We start from the raw sequence: 21,123 nt of genomic DNA, 5'->3' as shown, positions 1-21,123 counted from the left end.
TAACTATGTATAAGATTGCTATAAAAACACTGCAGCCAGATGGCTAAAGACCATGTGCATGCTCCCGAGTTCACCTAGGATTCCTCTTCAAGAAAGGATACCAAAAGAACTAAGCAAAATTTATAATACAAATAATTTTAAAATTTGTTTAAAATTTCATGCTCAAATTAAGTTTAATTTTGACTTTAATGTCTCTTTAACTTCTCAAGATTTGTATTTCATTCAGTGATTTATTTCTGATTAAATATCATAAAGACGATCTTTAATGTGATGTTATCTATGTTTTAACTAAATTCTAAAACAAATGGACATAAATTGCTGAATAAATGTCTGATTTTTTTATTAAAGCAATGAAAAACAAAACTTATTAAAGGGATTGTAAAGTTTGGCAATGTAATGCACATTATATAAAATTATTCTTAAAAACAGGGGCATTTTCATTCATTACAATTTTTAAAGACCATTTAGAGATGGTAAAAATTCGATGACGAATCTGGCTTCATCCAATTTAAAGCTTCACCAGCCGCCACTGCACAAAACCTAAATGTAGCTGAGATGTTTATTGTGCTTTTATTATGGTTGGTGTTTATCCAGCGTAAAATAATGAAGAGCAGCAGATGTTACCATGACTTTCAATTTGACTTCTCTTGCAACCTACCAACCTTAGCAGAGGGACATTATTTTCCAGGAGAATTCTGAGAGGACCACTGAGATGTAAAAAAAAGTGCTTAGCCCACATTTTAGTATTATCACCAAGTGCATCAAGGTAATTGATCTAAGACATTAGGCTTGATTTATCAAATGTCGAGCGGACATGATTCGCTGGACAGAGTATTTATCATTATCATTTATCACCTGCTCACTGGCAGCCAATCAGCCACAAGCAGGGCCTGTCAATCATCCCAATCGTATCTTTTAGGTGGCATAGAGGTTAAAGAGCAGAAGTCTTACGACCGCTGCTTCTTAACTTTTGTTTAAGATTAACCGAAAACGATGGGTCTCTGAAGCAGTATCCGCTGCTTGATAAGCCTAATGTAAGGAAAACCACACGTTACATGTGAACTATATAACTTTAACAAGTAAAGGTTGTTTTAAGCATCCTTTTGTGTTTAAGATTGAATGTGATTATATAAATAAAAAGGGCAGCAATTGTGAGAACAGTTACATTGTTAGGTGAGCAAAGCTTAAATAGACAAGATTCAGGTGGAGAATGTCATTTAAAGACACTTCTCTTATCAGATTTACTTTGTTGTCTTGATATCTTTTGTTGAAAATAATATGTACAAAGCACTACTGGGAGCTTAAATAAAAAAAAAAAGAGAGGCGCTGAATTGTGCACATCAGTAGGTTCACAACATCAGAATGGAAAAAGCAAGCACATGGTACTCACATTTGCGAGGAGTACACCAATGTGCTTGTAGGCACAGGCTGGTTATCACAGCTAACCAGCTAGCTGATCCTTGGTACTGGAACTGGATTACAGCTAGTAGGTGGAGACGGTCCGTCTCATATGGCAGCAAGGTGCTCAGATAGAAAGTTAAAATCATGGTACCGTATCAAAACTTTTATTGTAAAAAGTAACAACAAGATAAATTCATACCCTAGAACTTTGCTTATAATAGAGCCATTTAAAATCAAGTAATATTGCAACGCGTTTCTCGGCGCTATTGCCGTTTCATCAGGCATATTAAACATTTTAAAACCACTGACTTATATAGCCAGGCGCTACCATATGTTAATAGGACCTCCCACTAATGGGAGTAAAGGACGGACCAATCACTACCCTCATCAGGGTGGGTGTGTATCTTACATCCGTTCATTTGTACAGATAGATTCAAACGATTTGTATGAGGTCCAATCTAGTATACATTTACATCCAATATAAGTTTACATACAGTGTATATTTATCTATATAAAAAGAAACTCATAATCACTATTGTGCAAGTTTAGAGATCTCATATCGAGTATCTTCTTATGTATACACACCTTCACTACTGGTGACGTCAGAAAGAAGGGAGCGTGTAGACTGACGTGTAGCTATTGATATGAGTCACCAAAATGCAGACGTAAAAAAGAGAAAAAGAAAAAAAGGAAAACTAGATTGTATAAAATACAACAATGTATACTGCAGTGAGTAAGCCATAAAGGTGAAAGGTATGATCATATATTACTAGATATTTATATCAGAACATTATGGATGGCAAACAATGAATCTGTAAAATCTTTCATGTCTCATACATCATTAAAGATCTATGATTAAAGGGACAGTCAAGGCCCAAAAAAACTTTTATTTTTCAAATAGGGCATGTAATTTTAAACACCTTTCCAATTTACTTTTATCAGCAATTTTGCTTTGTTCTCTTGGTATTCTAGTTGAGAGCAAACCTAGAAAGGCTAATATGATAATTTCTAAGCCCTTGAAGGCCGCCTCTAATCACATGCTTCTGTATTTGCTTTTCACAGCAGGGGAGAGTAGTTCAGGTAAACCATATAGATAGCATTGTGATCACGCCCGTGAGTTGTGGCAGACACTGCACTAATTGGCTAAACTGCAAGTCAATAGATAATAACTAAAAGCCATGTGATTAGGGGCGGTCAGAAGATGCTTAGATACAAGATAGTCACAGCAGTAAAAAGTGTATTAATATAACATTGTTGGTTATGCAAAACTGGGGAATGGGTAATAAAGGGATTATCTATCTTTTTAAACAACAAAAATTCTGGTGTTGACTGTCCCTTTAAGTGACGTGTCAGAAAGGTGTATGCAAGGAAAAAAAGTGCATATTATTATTAATAGGAGTGTTAAAAAGAAATCAGATGTTTATGGAGTTTCACTGAAGACTAGGGTTGCACCGATACCGATACTAGTATCGGTGCCAATACCAAGTATTTGCATGAGTAATTGTACTCATGCAAATGCACCGATACTTAAACTGATACCTCCACTTCCTACCCATATGCCATCTTGTGGCATTTTTCAAACTGCATGTTCCCATTTCATTTTAAGCTGGAGTGAAAACTTAAAGGGCCACTAAACCCAAAATCTTTCTTTCATGATTCAGATAGAACATTCAAATTTAAACAACATTACAATTTACTTCTATTATTTATTTTTCTTCATTTTTTAGATATCCTTAGTTGAAGAAAAAGCAATGCACATGGTGAGCCAATCACACGAGGCTTCTATGTGCAGCAACCAATCAGCAGCTACTGAGCATATCTAGATATGCTTTTCAGCAAAGAATATCAAGAGAATAAAACAAATTAGATAATAGAAGTAAATTAGAAAGATGTTTAAAACTGCATTCTCTTTCAAACTCATGAAAGAAAAAATGTGGGTTTCATGTTCCTTTAACTAAAAATGGTTCACTTCTGTTCTGCCAATACAAATTGTTGTTATTTGTATTATTGTACATTTGAGAGCAGTGTTGCAAAAGCTGCTACTATACAGCTGGAAGCCTACCTGAGAGAGATCACTGTACTTCATTCAGACAAACCCCTGAAGTACTGGGCAGTTAATAAACTGAGATTTCAAGCTCTGGCTAAAATGGCCCAAAAATATCTTTCCGCCCCATTCAGTAGTGTGAAAAGTGAAAGACTGTTTAGTTTAGCATCAAACATTCTTACTGATAAAAGAAACAAACTTATAGCTGAACATACAGAGATGCTTCTGTTACTTAATAAGAACTAACTTTTGAAAAATTATTCTAATTGCTAGATTGCCTGTTATACTGCTAGTTATCATCTTGAACAATTGTGCTCAAAACATACTGTACTCTGAGGAACATCCTTAGCCAGGGCTGGACTGGGAATAAAAAGCAACCCTGGAAAAATATGAAGACCAGACCTATTTTCTATTGAGTAAGTAGAATGCAAATGCCCCATTTTTATCAAAGGGGATTACTGGGACACTCCTTCCCCAATGTTTCTTTCAGAATTAAATTATATTACTTTGTATTAAATACAAATGTCAGATTGATGTTATATAGGCACCCTACAACCCAATAGCATCCAGTAAATACCCCTTTAAATTGTAGCTTTCCAGACCCAACTGCTGTAGCTGTTATTTATTGTTATTATTTATATATTTTATTGTAATATTTTCATTTATAAACATGTTCTGTGAACTTTGTGACAACAATCAAATAAAACTGTTTAATTATTTCAAAATGTCTTTTGAGTTACAGTTCATAATTATAAAGAAGCTATCTTAAATCAGTAGTCTGTATTGTGCTTGGTAAACTGTCATATGACATAAAAAAGTATCGGTAATTGGTATCGGTATTTGAAAAAAGTATCGGTACTTGTACTTGGTCTTAAAAAAATGGTATCGGTGCAACCCTAAAGACGACGTAAAAAAAGGGGGGTTGTTGGTCATCACGTGACCATAAAAGATGACTTATAAGGAAAGGGGCATATTTGATTGTTATAAGATATTCGGTCCATTCATGGATACAATCTGAAATATATATATATATATATATATATAAATAAAAAAACTGGACCTTGAACCAAGAGTGACAGAAAACAGCTTGTTTATTACTTACAACTCTATAGTGTGTCTTGGAGTAAAACGAATGAAATAAGTGATATGTGTTTACGATTGTGGGATAGTTGGGAGCTATTTGGTGATTGGTGGCTAGACACATGTGTCTCTTGTCATTGGCTCACCTCATGTGTCCAGCTAGCTTCTAGTAGTGCATTGTTGCTCTGATTCTGAGATTAATTATGTGTTTAATCTTTTTGCATGTCCTTGTCAGTCAGAGACGACAAGCTTACTAACAAATCAGCCCAGATATTAGGAAAACTTTTTGAATAGACAGATGAAAAGTGCTAAAAAAGCAAAGGTAAAATGGAGAAGAATAGGAATGAGATCATGGGGGATTTATTTAGCAGTGGATGCTACTTCTGACCCCATTCATTTCAGGTCTGCCTGAAACGGAAGTTAACAAACAGCAGTCATAAGACCGCTGCTCCTTAACTTGTCTGACACTTTTTAGGTGACGGACTGAAAACATGCCGGTCCGATTCGATCGTGATGATTGAGGGCCCCTGCTACTGGACGATTGGCCGCAAGTGAGCAGGGGGCGGCATTGAACATGAATTTAGCTAGAAATGCTTGTGCAATGTTAAATGCCGGCAACGTATGCTGTCGGCATTTAGCGAGGTCGAGTGGACATGATTCTCTACAGCTAATCATGTCCGCTCTACCAATGTTAAATCTAGCCCTATGAGTTTATATAGAATATTTACTAAATCACAATAATTATCGAAAAAATTTCACAATAAAAATTAAAACTTGTGGCCACAGCTACAAAACATACTAAAATGCATACATTAAAGCACACAAATAAGACACAAATTCAAAGTCCAAATGAAATGACAACTCTGTTAACATGGGAAATATAAAATCCTCATAGAATCAAATAAAATCCAGGGAGTGTGCATCCAGGCTTACCCGGAAAATCTTACTGGACCTCCGATGATTCTCAGCACAAATTTGAAGTCTGGGGAACAGTGTGTAGAAGTTGTACCCCTATAAAATCCTTACAATGCCGTTTAGCTGGTGTCAATACACTAAAGGCACAATCTCAGCATTTTTAACTTTGCTGCGTCTTGAAGATACTATGACGCAGCATCTTGTCCCAGGACAACAGTCACGTGTCTCTCTTGACACGTGTTCAGTCTGTGTTCACCCTCTGCTTTCACCTGCTTCCGTGTTTTAGGAGATACACAGATTTATTGGGATAGCTTGAGGGTTTGTTAGCGTTAGATTTTCTCTATAGTCATTTATTTTAGTTCTATTAGGAAAACTTTTACCTTATCTTTTAAAGACATTTGGCTTCATTTATTTAAGGTCGGGCTTTGCTGCAAGCTGCCCGAATTTAACATTGTACAAGCATTTACAGGGTAATAAGCCTCTTGTGCAATGCTGCCCCCTGCCAATCGACTGCAAGCAGGGGCTGTCAATCATCCCATTTGGATCTTAAAGCCGCTGCTACTTAACTAGCGTTTTTGAGGTGAGTCTAAAATGCTGGAGCCCCAAAAGCTGCTTCCACAGCTTGTTCATTGGGGCCCATATAATCAACTAAAGGCATTTAAAATAGACATTTTTTATTAGTCATATATGAGCAAATATTGAGCAAATGTTTCATTATCACAATGTAATGTCTCTTTATTTTTGTTTGTAAGATTTACTGTAACTGCAATATCTTAGATTATCGTTAATGTGCCCGATATAAGAATTCCAAAGTATCACAACTATTCTTTTCACTCTCAGTGACTTATTCTTCAAATCAGAATTTAATGCAAGTTTGTTGTTTGCTTTACTAATATGTAGCCATAATAACCTGTTAGGAAATGGAGATAATATTTCCCACTAAAAACACTCCATATAACTGCATTATTTTAAAAGATTACGCTTAAATTGTATTCTGCTCAAATAACAGGGTTATAAAGTGTGTTTTGCCATTTTATATGGAATATTATGCTTAAGGAGACCTGCTATTATACAGATTAATTTTTTATGTGTTTACTGCAAAACATATTTTTAATTATTTAGTGTCAAACCATTTCTAAATACTCACAAGTCACTTAATAAAAATTATCGTGCCTGCCCTTTTGCCTTCTAGGTCAATTTGGATATTTTCCTCCTCTGCTACTTTACACATGTGCTTTGCATATTCAATAAAGTAAATGCACGTCTAGATATATCCAGTAATGCCCTCTGAGCTTTAATAAGATAGCTTAGTTTCTGCTGGGAAGACGAAAGCCATTTTTTATTCCTCATCCTTGCAAGAAAAGAAATTCTTCTGTATATTCTTCTTCTTCAAAGAGTTTTACTAGTTAATATTATAACTAGATTCCAAAGTTTCCTAAATTGCTATTGAAGTACTCTGTTAAAGGTACTACTTATGTATTTTTATACCCTGTGGCAGCCATTTTAGTTCAACAAAATTTAGTTGAAATAGTTTTTATTAACAACACTTCACCACATATGATAAAAGCAGATTGTTACATTAGATACAATGGAAATCTAACATAGGTTAATATGATATAACATGTTCTTTTATAAAGCTGTATCTTATTAATTTATATCACATCCAGGGTAATTATCATAATAACAAGTCCCTCTCAAGTCCATTAAGAGTTTCTTATAGTAATCAGTCTCCCATACGTACATGGGCATCCAAGGAATTGATATCCTATGCAATAGTCCAAGAGTTACCCTCCTGCTGTAGAGTAGTGTTTTATTCTATTTCCATTTTCCTTATATAGTATGATAAAGTGTTGTTGTTTTTTGCTCTCCCCCTTAACTTAACATAAGGCCCATAACTGTAGAGGGGCAACAGTAATAAAAGGGGAGAATAAATGAATACAAATAAAAGTTTAAAAAATAAAGAAAAAAGAATAATCCAACATAAACAATACAACTTTTAAATATTCTTCATTACTGTACTTTAGTGGCTAATGATTGCTTACTCATCCAACATTTTTTTTCCCCTGAAGTTCAGTCCATAGGGCTAAATTCTAGTAGTAGATAGCTCCCTCATCTATAGAATTATTTATCCTCCTTTCCCATATAATCTTTTTTACCTCTCCCTAGTCTCTGCTTTGATCTCGACTTGTACTATTCTGGAGTATCCAGTAAAACCATATTTTGTGGAACGTTTCAACTGTGTCTTGTATAACCGCTGCTGACTCATACATTGTATATACAGGCTTGATTCTAACTAGTACTTCTGTCCAATTCGGTACCCCTGTCTTCCAGTATTTGGCTATAGTTATTCTAGTGGTGGTGCATAGAATTTTAATAAAAGTTTTTATATGTGAGTTAACGTGCAGTAATGCCTGTGCTGGAGTGAGTGAGATCTGTTCATTAACGTTGTACTTAAGAATTTCAAAAAGTCTTGCCATATTGATTGAACTCTAGGGCTCCCACCACATGTGGATATAAGATCCTTGCTGGTGCAACGCTGCCCCCTGCAGACAATGGGCCGCCAGCAGGGGGTGTCAATCAACCCGATCGTACTCGATCGGGTTGATTACCGGCGATTCCTGTCCGCCTCATCAGAGCAGGCGGACAGGGTTACGGAGCTGAAGACTCACCAGAAACACGGGCCCACAAGCTCCATTCGGAGCTTGATAAATGGGCCCCTTTGTTTTAAATCCTGAGTATCTTACTGTATTTTGTGACCTGAGCTGTCATTTTATGACCTTCCTTTAATTTTGTATGGCCTATCCTAGTATATACTTTGATTTGATCTTTTAATGTATGCTTTGTCCTGAACTTACCTTTCATTTTACAGGGACATCCTATTACTCTGTCCCTCAATCCTGGCTTCCTCATTTGCATATGTGTTTTTTTATTATCAGCCTTACAGACTGGCTTGCAGGATGCCCACACACTACCCAGTGGTATGCAGTTCCTGACCCTGTGCCAGCCAAATTTCACCCCCAGAGGCAGAATTTTTTTTTCACTTTCTGCAATAACATTGTTTAGTCAAAATTGTTCTGCAGGTCATTTTGAAATTAAATACAATTTTTATATTAGGCAGTTATACTAAAGCACCAGCTCAATTGCAAAATACTGATTAATTTGAGAATATTGCAAATTTTAAAGCTTGATATATTATATTGGAGCAGTTAAAAAGAGGCATCCATCAATCAATGCACTGCTGCTACTCTTTATTTGACTGTTCTCTTCAAAGAGTTCTTCACTGTGGCTGCACTTTTTTTTTTAAGGAAAATGTACACAATGCAGCCAGAGCATAGCACTGTTTAAAGAGAACAGCCTGTTGTGGTGTAGCTCTGCAAAGTGAAAGTGCTAACGCTTCCCTCATGTGTCCCATTCAGACATGCTGCATTTTCTGCAATGACATCTCAGATCACAGCATGTTCTGCTTTGGATCCCACCCATGGAGCACAATCATGTAAGAAAGAGTATCTATCTCTGCATCCTAACTTGATCTGGAAACAAATCACTATAACACCCATGTAGACTCTGATGTTATTATATGAACGAAAATGATTGTATATAAGTACATTAGATGGAGTACCAATAGTGTACTAAAACAAACTAGGGTGCACCCACCAATATTCAGTGGTACTGGTATGTGAAACAAACACAAAGAACCTAATATAGCTAAATACACATGCACATACCTAAAGATATATGATTATATGTGAATATATGTGACTATAATGGAAAAAACAAAACAATTGTATAACACTACAAGAAGTGTTTGTATAAAGTGCAACAATATTAGAAAAAGGTGCAACAGGTAGTTAATGTGGTGTAACTGTAACAATATCCAATCTAGGTGGTATAAATTAAATAAAATGTGGCAAAATCAATGCCCAATAAAATATCAAATAGAAATAATAACAGTAAGGCCTTGTATAATTAATCACTACAACATTAGAAAATACTAAAAAAAACACACAATTGGGCACAGTTAAAGAGAGTCCACAAGTGTATGATCAGGGAATAACATATAATATGTCCTTGTATGAATGAATTATGCAATGTAATGTTCCTTTAATCAGATGGTGATCCATAAACCAGAACCGATTGTCATTGGATATATAGGCTGTCAGAGTGGATAAGTGACCCAACGATTCGGCTCTCCAATGGTGGGGATCCTGAATCCCAAACGATACTAGAGATATATGAAAAAGAAGAAATGGAGGTGCTTCATTGGGTGAGAATTTTAGGACAAGTGAAGTGCTGCAGGTAACAGACAAATGGCAACTCACGTGTTTGCAGGCACCACCAGTGGCACGTAAGAGGCGAGCTGGGGCACACCGGTCCCCCCAGCGAGACAAACTCTGGTTATTTCAGTATTTCAGGAGGCTTGTTTCCACTTCCAATGAAGCTGTTTCAGTAAACCTTACCCATCTCTCCATTGTTAAGGTAATCAGTTGCATAGATTAACATATCATCTGGTGAAGAATCTGTAGAAACAGAAAATGAGTTGAATGCAAGGTAGCCGTTTCAAAATGGCTCTCATCCTATTGGCTGATTTAATTTTCAAAAATCAAATCAACCAATAGGAATGCAAGGGACGCCATTTTGAAAAGGCTCCCTTGCATCGGTGGTGACCGTATGAAGAGGACGCTCTGCGCCTGATGTCTTCAAGGATGGACCCGCGCCGCCGGGATGAAGATAGAAGACGCCGCCGGGATGAAGATAGAAGATGGCGCCTGGATGAAGATAGAAGACGCCACCTGGGTGGATGAAGACTTTGACGCCTGGATGAAGACTTCTCGCCACCTGGATGTCCGGACTTTAGAAACTGTAAGTGGATCGTCGGGGGTTAGTGTTAGTTTTTTTTTTTTTTTTTTAGTTTTTTTGGGTGTTTTTATTTTTTTAGATTATGGTTTGGGCCTTTTTAAAAGAGCTGAATGCCCTTTTAGGGGCAAGGTAAAAGAGCTGAATGCCTTTTGAGGGCAATGGGTAGCTTAGGTTTTTGTTAGAGATAGTTTTTTTATTTTGGGGGGTTAGTTGGGTGGTGGGTTTTACTGCTGGGGGTCTTTGTATTTTTTTACAGGTAAAAGAGCTGATTTCTTTAGGGCAATGCCCTACGAAAGGTCCCTTTAAGGGCTATTGGTAGTTTATTGCAGGCTAGAGTTTTTTTTATTTTGGGGGGGCTTTTTTATTTTTATAGGGCTATTAGATTAGGTGTAATTGTTTTTATTTTGTATCATTTTGTTTGTTATTTTTAGTACTTTAGTGTTTGTTATTTTTGTAATTTAGTATTTTTTATTTTTTGGAATTTTAGACTTAAAGGGACACTAAACTCAATTTTTTGTTTCATGATTCAGATAGAGTATGCAATTTTAAGCAACTTTCTAATGTATTCCTATTATCAATTTTTCTTTGTTCTCTTGCTATCTTTATTTAAAAAGCAGGAATGTGATGCATAGGAGCCGGCCTTTTTTTGGTTTAGAACCTGGGTTATGATTGCTTATTGGTGGGTAAATGTAAGCCTCCAATAAGCAAGCAATATCCATGGTGCTGAACCTAAAATGGACTGGCTGCTATGATTTACATTCCTGCTTTTAAAATAAAGATAGCAAGAGAACAAAGAAAAAATGATATTAGGAGTAAATTAGAAAGATGCTTAAAATGTCATGCTCTATCTGAATCATGAAAGAAACAATCTGGGTTCAGTGTTTCTTTATTTTTTTTTAGTAGTATTAGGTTTTTTTTAATGTGTAATTTAGTTTATTTATTTGGTAGTTATTTTAATTTTAGTAGAATATGTTATGTTAGGTTAATTTTTAGTTTAAACTTAGGTTTTTTTTAATTTCGCAGCTAAGTTTTTTTATTTATTTTAAGATAGGGATATTGTAATTTTAATATAAAGTTAATGGGTGATAGGTTTAGGGGTTAATAGTTTAATTTAGTTTTTGCGATGTGGGGGGCTGGTGGTTTAGGGGTTAATAGGTTTATTTAGTGGCAGTGATGTGGGAGGCCAGAGGTTTAGGGGTTAATAACTTTATTTAGTGGCAGCGATGTCGGGGAGCGGCAGAATAGGGGTTAATAGCTTTATTATAGTGTTGGTGATGTTGGGGTGCGGGGAAATAGGGGTTAATAACTTTATTATATTGGTGGCAACGTCGGGGAGCAGCAGAATAGGGGTTAATAACTTTTATTAGTGGCAGCAATGTCGGGAGCGGCAGATTAGGGGTTAATAAGTTTTAAACAGTGTTTGCTATGCAGGAGGGTGGCAGTTTAGGGGTTAATAGGTAGTGTACTTTGTAACAGTTTAGTTATGAGTTTTGTGAAACATTTTTGTTGCACAAAACTCATAACTACTGCTTTCAGATAGCGAAATGTATAGTGTCGGTATAGGCTGGAACGCAAGCATTTTATCCTCACCGCACAACTTGTAATACTGGCGCTATGGAAATCCCACGCAAAAACGTAATTTTTTTTTTTTAATGCGGTACTGACATTGCGTTACAGGCTAAAATGCTTGTGGTATAGCTATACTGACACGGCTCATAATGGCTGCAATACTGGTTTTATGCTGAAATGGCCATTTTTCAGCGTTAAAACCGTAACGCAAAACTCGTAATCTAGGTGTTTTTTCCAAAAGTGCAAAAGTTAAACACATCGATAAAGTTTAATTTCACCCGGGTTATTTTATAATTCTATACCCAGTGTTACTTCTGTTTGTGTATTATTACTTTACTGATGAGTGCTATATAGATGTGTGAGGAAAGTGAATAGAAGTGGAAATAATTTGTGTAGTAAGTTTTGATTACTAAGATATAGGGGCCTATCTATCAAGCTCCGAAGGGAGCTTGACGGCCCGTGTTTCTGGCGAGTCTTCAGACTCGCCAGAAACACAAGTTATGGAGCAGGCGGACAGGAATCTCTGAGCAGGCGGACAGGAATCGCCGGAATTCAACCCGATCGAGTACGATCGGATTGATTGACATCCCCTGCTGGCGGCCCATTGGCCACGAGTCTGCAGGGGGCAGCATTGCACCAACAGCTCTTGTGAGCTGCTGGTGCAATGCTGAATACGGAGAGCGTATTGCTCTCCGCACTCAGCGAGGTCTTGCGGACCTGATCCGCACTGTTGGATCAGGTCCGCAAGACATTTGTTAAATTGGCCTCATAGTGAATATATGAATGCTGATAATATAGATCTATAAATCTTTGTGTAAATTGAAAATAAAAATCATATAATGTCTAAAGTGAGAAAACATTGTCATGAGAAACATTATTATAATTATTAATAACGGGTGATATTAATAGTGGTTGTATGTGTTGATACTTTGTGGGGAAATATAGTGTGCTGTATAATGCCTAATCATTGAGTGCAACAGCTTATGTTGCTTTGTTTCAATTAAGAGAATACAATTAGATTTAACAGTTATTTGGAATTGGCTATAAAATCTGGTTCAGGTCTAGTTCTGAATTTAAACCATGGGGGTGTAGTGTCTTCAAGGTGTAAATTAGTTCTGCTTCTGATTTTAAAAGTCTCTTTTCAATTTTTCCTCCTCTGGAATCGTTGTAAGTTTTCTTAACCCCCCCCCCCCCCCCATGTTTCAGAGCTGTCGTATCTTTATAGTGATGCTCCTTAAAATGTTTATAAAGAATAATGTTATCAGTACCATGTTCAATACTTAACAAGTGTTCTCTAATTCTTGTTCTGAGAAGTCTGCTTGTTTGACCTTAGTATTGCAAATTACATTTGCATTGGATAAGATAAATTACATTTTTATCCGAACATTAATATCAAAGGTTCTTCCAGTGTTCTTCCAGTTGATGTAACTGTATTTACAAGATTTGCAATTAATGCAAGGAAAGAAGCCTTTTAATTTCCACCATCTAGAATGGACTTTCTGATCTTGTAGTCCATTCTTATTTTTGCTCTTGAATTCGTTAGGGGCCAGTATGCTTTTTAGATTTTTGGCTTTTCTAAAGATTATTTCAGGTCTTTTACTAACTTTTTGTCCTAATATTGGGTCCTCTCTTATTAGGTGCCAGTGTCTGGAAATGATACGTCTAATATATGGGTGTTGTGTATTAAAATTAGTTATAAATGGGATATTTATTGTTGTATTTTCATTGTTTTTATGACTTTTTTTGTTCTTATGCATCAGTAACTCTTTTCTATCTAATTCTCTCACTGACAGTCTGGAGTCCTGTATCTTTTTTTCATCATAACCTCTCTCCATGATTTTGTTAGATAGTCTCTCAGATTATAAATCATAATCTTCAATGGTCGAACAATTCCTTTTGAGTCTTAGGAATTGTCCCTTTGGGACGTTATTTTTCCACCTCTTATGGTGGCAACTTCGACTATGGATGTAATTATTTGAGTCGACTTTTTAAAAAAAAATGTTTTAGTGAAAATAATATTTCTATCTATTGAGACTTCTATGTCTAGAAAATTAATCTTGGAAGTATTGTATTCATAAATGAAAGATAGGCCTAGTGTGTTTTTGTTTAAATCTTCAAAAAACATCTCCAATAATTCTAGGTCCCCTCTTCAAATTATAAACATATCATCTATAAATCTTCTATAGAGCACGAGATTTGTAACCCAGGGTGGGTTCCCCAGAATTTCTGCCTCAAAGTAACCCATAAAGAGGTTGGCATAACTGGGTGCAAATCTCGTGCCCATAGCTATTCCTTTAATCTGTAAATACAAATTTTCATTGAACGAGAATGAATTGTTTTTGAGAATGAATTCTATACTATCTAACAGGAATCTTTTCTGAGTGTTTGACATTATAGCATCCTTCTCTAAGTGAAATTCGTTGGCTTCTAATGCGTGATTAATGTTTGTATAGAGTGCGCATACGTCACAAGTCACTAGACAAAAATTTTCCTGCCATTCTATAGTATTAAGAATGTTAAGGAAGTGTGTAGTGTCTTTCAGATATGCTGGTAGATATACTACATATTGTTGTAGATAATGATCAACGTACTGGGAAAGATTGGAAGTGAGTAACTCAATGCCTGATATGATAGGTCTGCCTGGTGGGTATCTTGTGGCTTTGTGGATTTTGGGTAAAAAGTAGAATGTTGGGGTTCTTGGATTATCAATTTTCAAGAATCTATATTCAGATTAATTAATAATGCCAACTTTTTTAGCATCATCTAATAATTTCTCTAATTTGTGTTGCTGTTTTTGTATTGTGTTGTTTTTAAGTGTTATATATGTGGTTTTATCCCCTAATAATCTATTGGCTTCATTTATATAATATTCTGTATCCATAACCACTATCCCCCCACATTTATCTGCTTGTTTGATCATTATAGTGTCATCTGCTTTTAGTTGTTTTAAGATGTTATTCTTTTCTCTCGGGAGGTTCCAATCTTTTTTACTGGACACATCACATTTTTCTAGATCTTCCTTGACTAATTTGTCAAATGTTGTGATAAAGGGACCTTTTTCTTGTGTTGGGTAGAAAGTGGATTTTGGGTTGAATTCTGAATGAATGAACTAATTTCCTTTATTCATATTAGTTTCTATTGTTTTTTTTTTTTATAAAATATTTTTCAATAGTAATTTCCTTACGAATTGGTCGATATTAATTAGGGTCTCAAGTTTATTCATTTTGCAAGAGGGTGCAAAAGTTAGGCCTTTACTATGGATCATTTTTTCTTTTTCAGTCAGATCTCTCTTACTAATATTAAAAATACCATCTGTGTTGATTTTGCCTATCTTGTCTTTGTTCTGGCTTTTTTTGGTTCTTCCTCCGCTTGTACCTCTAATGGTCTTTTCCTTTTTGGGATATCGTACCATCCCCTCTCTTCCTGAATTAGTTCCTCTCTGGATCTTACTTTCTATGGGGAACAATGTTCTAAAAAATCATTCCTAGCTGCAGGGGTAGTAATGGGTTTGTTCTGCTCTATTTCTCTAAGGTTCCAATCTGTTTCTGAGTGGAATATCCCATTCTTTATTATTATTAGCTCTTCTATGTGCATTATTGTCATAATTGAATGTAGTGGGATAAGTTTGTCTCTTCCAATTTTGGTGGTCATAATTGCTGTCTCTATTGTAATCCCTATATGTCGGTCTTTCATATCTCCTATTATATTCTGTGAAGGGTCTGTAATTCCCATATTGATTATATTGTCTGTATACCGTTTAGTACTCTCCCCTCCTATTAAATCTTGCTTTGTTATTCATTCTCCAATTGTACTGATTGAATGTATATTGATTAGAATTATATGCCTCATAATCGTCCCTCCTGTAGTCTATTTTCGATGAATTAGCTGTTTGTCAGTTCTATGTCTGGGGTATTCGCCATTGCTCCTTATATCATTTCTAGTTGATTTCTTTTCTCTCCCAAAGATATGATTTATTGAATTCCTGTTGGTAGAATATGAATTAGGTTCGTTTAGTGTGTTTTCACCAATATATACATTTTCTACTCTTGGTGAATTTTCTAATAAACCATAGTCTTCTTGATCCCTATTGTATTGATTCACTTGTTGGTAATAACCATTTATTTGAATTTTGTTTCCTAGTGGAAATTTAGAGCCCTGTGTGTGTATACAGTATGTATGTGTGTGTATATATATATATATATATATATATATATATATATATATATATATATATATATATATATATATATAAAAGACAAAGTGCACTCCAGACATCACAGGTAAAGCCTTGGGGGTAGCAAAAGGCAATGTATAGTCCTAAAGAAAAGCACACTCCTAAGGTCTTGATAATATTCCCACTTTAATGTGTATTAAAGTGGGAATATTATCAAGACCTTAGGAGTGCGCTTTTCTTCAGGACTATATATATATATATATATATATATATATATATATATGTATATATTTACTACTACTAACATTTAGCTGTTTTGCAGAAATAATGTTGAAGCACTTACTCCTTAATAACATAAAGTTATTAAACTGGGGCATTTACAAAAACCTGTTTATTTGTATTATATAATGTATTACGTATGTATTATGAAACTGTGCACTGGTACGCAAGCCCAAAGCTGCACATAGCTAAGCACTTACTGATATTCTGCAAAACAGAGTGCAGGAATGAAAAACCCAAACAATAATAAAGTGAACACGGAATGTAATTGAACAATGAAGATGAGCAAATATTTTGAATGCCTCATGCATTTGTAATTGCTGTATGTTTTTGCACTTATATCCCATGGGGACGGCCAGACCCCTATGCAAAATATATAGTTCTAATGAACTAAATTGAATTGTATTTGCAGAATACAATGTTTTGTTTTATTTATGTGCCTTTCTTAATAAATATATACAGTATATATATAATATATATATACAGATACAGCAATTGATGCTAAATACAAAAGATAATGCATTTTCAAGCTCTGCCTTTTCTCGTAAATGTTTATTTTCCTTTTTTAATGTTCACTTCTTTTTATGTTCACTGGGAGACACAGTGATGTATGCCGTCCATTTTCCCAGAGATCTGCCACTGAGTTGTTTTTTTCTTCTTCACACTAATGACCTTCTCCAGTAAAGCGAGGAGGCTCATTGTCGGTCCAAAGATCATCTCTGGCCAGAGACAGAGACACAGAGAGGATGGCAGTGTCCAATAATAGCCCAGGGTCTGTAGCATCATTTCTCACCCCACAACAACCAAGAAGAGTTTTGCCTTATCTATTTATAGGGTATATTAAAGGGACATGAAAACCACTTTTTTTCCTGATTCATATAGATCATGCAATTTTAACCCCTTAGTGACCAGAGCACTTTTCCATTTTCTGTCCGTTTGGGACCAAGGCTATTTTTACATTTCTGCGGTGTTTGTGTTTAGCTGAAATTTTCCTCTTACTCATTTACTGTACCCACACATATTATATACCGTTTTTCTCGCCATTAAATGGACTTTCTAAAAATACCATTATTTTCATCATATCTTATCATTTACTATAAAAAAATTATAAAATATGAGGAAAAATGGAAAAAAACACACTTTTTCTAACTTTGAACCCCAAAATCTGTTACATATCTACAACCACCAAAAAACACCCATGCTAAATTGTTTCTAAATTTTGTCCTGAGTTTAGAAATACCCAATGTTTACATCTTCTTTGCTTTTTTTGTAACTTATAGGGCCATAAATACAAGTAGCACTTTGCTATTTTCAAACCATTTTTTTTCAAAATTAACACTAGTTACATTAGAACACTAATATCTTTCAGGAATCCCTGAATATCCATTGACATGTATATATTTTTTTTTAGAAGACATCCCAAATTATTGATCTAGGCCCATTTTGGTATATTTCATGCCACCATTTCACCGCCAAATGCGATCAAATACAAAAAATTGTTCACTTTTTCACAAATTTTTTCACAAACTTTCAGTTTCTCACTGAAATTATTTACATACTGCTTGTGCAATTATGGCATAAATGGTTGTAAATTCTTCTCTGGGATCCCCTTTGTTCAGAAATAGCAGACATATATGGCTTTGGCATTGCTTTTTGGTAATTAGAAGGCCGCTAAATGCCACTGCGCACCACACGTGTATTATGCCCAGCAGTGAAGGGGTTAATTAGGGAGCATGTAAGGAGCTTTTTGGGGTAATTTTAGCTTTAGTGTAGTGTAGTAGACAACCCCAAGTATTGATCTAGGCCCATTTTGGTATATTTCATGCCACCATTTCACCGCCAAATGCGATCAAATTAAAAAAAAACGTTAAATTTTTCACAATTTTAGGTTTCTCACTGAAATAATTTACAAACAGCTTGTGCAATTATGGCACAAATGGTTGTAAATGCTTCTCTGGGATCCCCTTTGTTCAGAAATAGCAGACATATATGACTTTGGAGTTGCTTTTTGGTAATTAGAATGCTGCTAAATGGCGCTGCGCATCACACGTGTATTATGGCTAGCAGTGAAGGGGTTAATTAGGTAGCTTGTAGGGAGCTTGCAGGGTTAATTTTAGCTTTAGTGTAAAGATCAGCCTCCCACCTGAAACATCAGACCCCCTGATCCCTCCCAAACATCTCTCTTCCCTCCCCTACCCCACAAATGTCCCCGCCATCTTAAGTACTGGCAGAAACTCTGCCAGTACTAAAATAAAAGGTATATTTGGGCTTTTTTGTGCATTTTTTGTTAGCATATTTACATATGCTTCTGTGTAGGGATCCCCCTTAGCCCCCAACCTCACTGATCCCCCACTAAACAGCTCTCTAACCCTCCCCCTCTGACTTAATGTGCGCCATCTTGGGTACTGGCAGCTGTCTGCCAGTACCCAGTTTAGTGAAAAAAAATGCTTTTTTTTAAATAAAATATGTCCCTTTTCTGTAGTGTAGCTTTCCCCCCCCCCCAAGACCAACCCCCCACCCCTTCCAGATCCCTTAGATGGTTTTGAAAAAAGTTTATTTCATTTTTTTTTTACTTTAACTTTTTTACTTTTCTGTAGTGTAGCGGTTCCCACCCGCTCCCGCCCCGTGCACGCGCCCGCCCGCCACCCCCCGTGCACGCGCGCGCCCGTGCGCGCCCCCGGCGGTCCCGATCCCGATCCCGCCCCCCGTGACGTCACGCGCAACACCGATGGCCGCCCACCCGCCTCCCAATTCGGCTCCCACCCACCAACGATACCGGCCATCGATGTCCGGTGCAGAGAGGGCCACAGAGTGGCTCTCTCTGCATCGGATGGCCATGTATGGTTATTGCAGGATGCCTCCATATCGAGGCATCACTGCAATAACCGGAAAGCAGCTGGAAGCGAGCAGGATCGCTTCCAGCTGCTTTCCACACCGAGGACGTGCAGGGTACGTCCTCAGGCGTTAACTGCCTTTTTTTTGAGGACGTACCCTGCACGTCCTCGGTCATTAAGGGGTTAAACAACTTTCCAATTACTACTATTATCTAAATAGCTTCATTCTCTTGGTATCCTTTGTTGAAGGAGCAGTAATGCACTACTGGGAGCTAGCTAAAAGCCAATGGCAAGAGGTATATATGTGCAGCCACCAATCAGCAGCTTCTAAGCCTACCAAAGTATATTCTCAACAAAGGATAAAAAGAGTACAAAGCAAATTAGATAATAGAAATATTTTGGAATGTTCTTTAAAATGACATACTCTAGCTGCACCATGTTTGCTTCTCTATCTGTTTTTCTGTTTACTTCTTTCTCTTTCAATCTTTGTGTTCCTGTGGTGTAGGTTTAATGTAACAAATTTGCTTTGTTACCATGATATTCTGTATTGAAGAGATACCTAGGTAGGCATCTGGATCACTACATGGTAGGAAATAGTGCTGCCATCTAGTGCTCTTACAAATGGATAACATTCTTGCAAAACTGCTGCCATCTAATGCTCTTACAAATGGATAACATTCTTGCAAAACGTCTGCCATCTAGTGCCCTTACAAATGGATAACATTCTTGCAGAATGAAGACATTTTTTTTTGCTTCATATCCCTTTAAGTGAATTTTACAATACAAACAGTCCTGTTATTGTCCATAAGCAAACTGAACCTAGAGCCACACAAAGCTGCAGCAGTGAGCACACTGAGACAACTAATAGCAATAACAGTCTTTGTACCATAATAGCAGAGTTATCATATGACTGTGTCCCTTATGTGCGGCTGATCTCAGTACTTGCTCAATGCTTTTTCCCAACAGCACCTACAAGCTGGTGTAAACTCTGCAACAAATCCTTCATACTCCCCCTAGATAAAACTAGTATCCTTAACCCCTTAACAACCAACGACGTACAGGGTACGTCCTAGAAAAAAAGGTTGTTAACGACCAAGGATGTACTCTGTACGTCGTTGGTGTTTTAAATGCGGTGGAAGCAATCCTGATCTCTGTGGCACTCGCTGCATTGGACATCGATGACCACGATTGTTGGTGGGTTGGAGCCGTTGCAGGGAGGCGGGTGGGCAGCCATCGATGGGGGAAGTTCATTGCAGGTGGGCGGGATCACGTGCGGGGCGCTGGGCATGCGCATGCGGTGACTCACAGGTGCACGCACGTGCACAGGGGGCGGGTGGGACCGCTACACTATGGCACAATTACATTTAGCTGAGGATAAGGTGGGAGAGAGGAGGGGGGGTTTCTAAGGGATCTAGGAGGGGGTGGGGGTTAGCTATTGAGGGGGGGCAGCTACACTACAGAAATAGATTTATAAATAAAAAAAGAACATATTTTATTGCAAACTGGGTACTGGCAGACAGCTGCCAGTACCCAAGATGGCGGACAATAAGGTAGAGGGGGAGGGTTAGATAGCTGTTTGGGGGGGATCAGGGAGGTTAGGTGCTAAAGGGGGATCCTACAAAGATACCTTTTATTTTAGTACTGGCAGACTTTCTACCAGTACTGAAGATGGCGGGGACAATTGTGGGGTGGGGGAGGGAAGGGAGCTGTTTGGGAGGGATCAGGGGGTGGGATGTGTCAGGTGGGAGGCTGATCTCTACACTAAAGCTGTTTGTAAATAATTTCAGTGAGAAACCTAAAGTTTGTGAAAAAATATGTGAAAAAGTAAACTTTTTTTTTTATTTGATCGCATTTGGCGGTGAAATGGTGGCATGAAATATACCAAAATGGGCCTATATCAATACTTAGGGATGTCTTCTAAAAAAAAATATATACATGTCAAGGGATATTCAGGGATTCCAGACAGATAT

This window comes from Bombina bombina, chromosome 1 (assembly GCF_027579735.1).
Source record: "Bombina bombina isolate aBomBom1 chromosome 1, aBomBom1.pri, whole genome shotgun sequence".
Classification (NCBI taxonomy): domain Eukaryota; kingdom Metazoa; phylum Chordata; class Amphibia; order Anura; family Bombinatoridae; genus Bombina; species Bombina bombina.
This window is presented reverse-complemented; position numbering follows the sequence as displayed.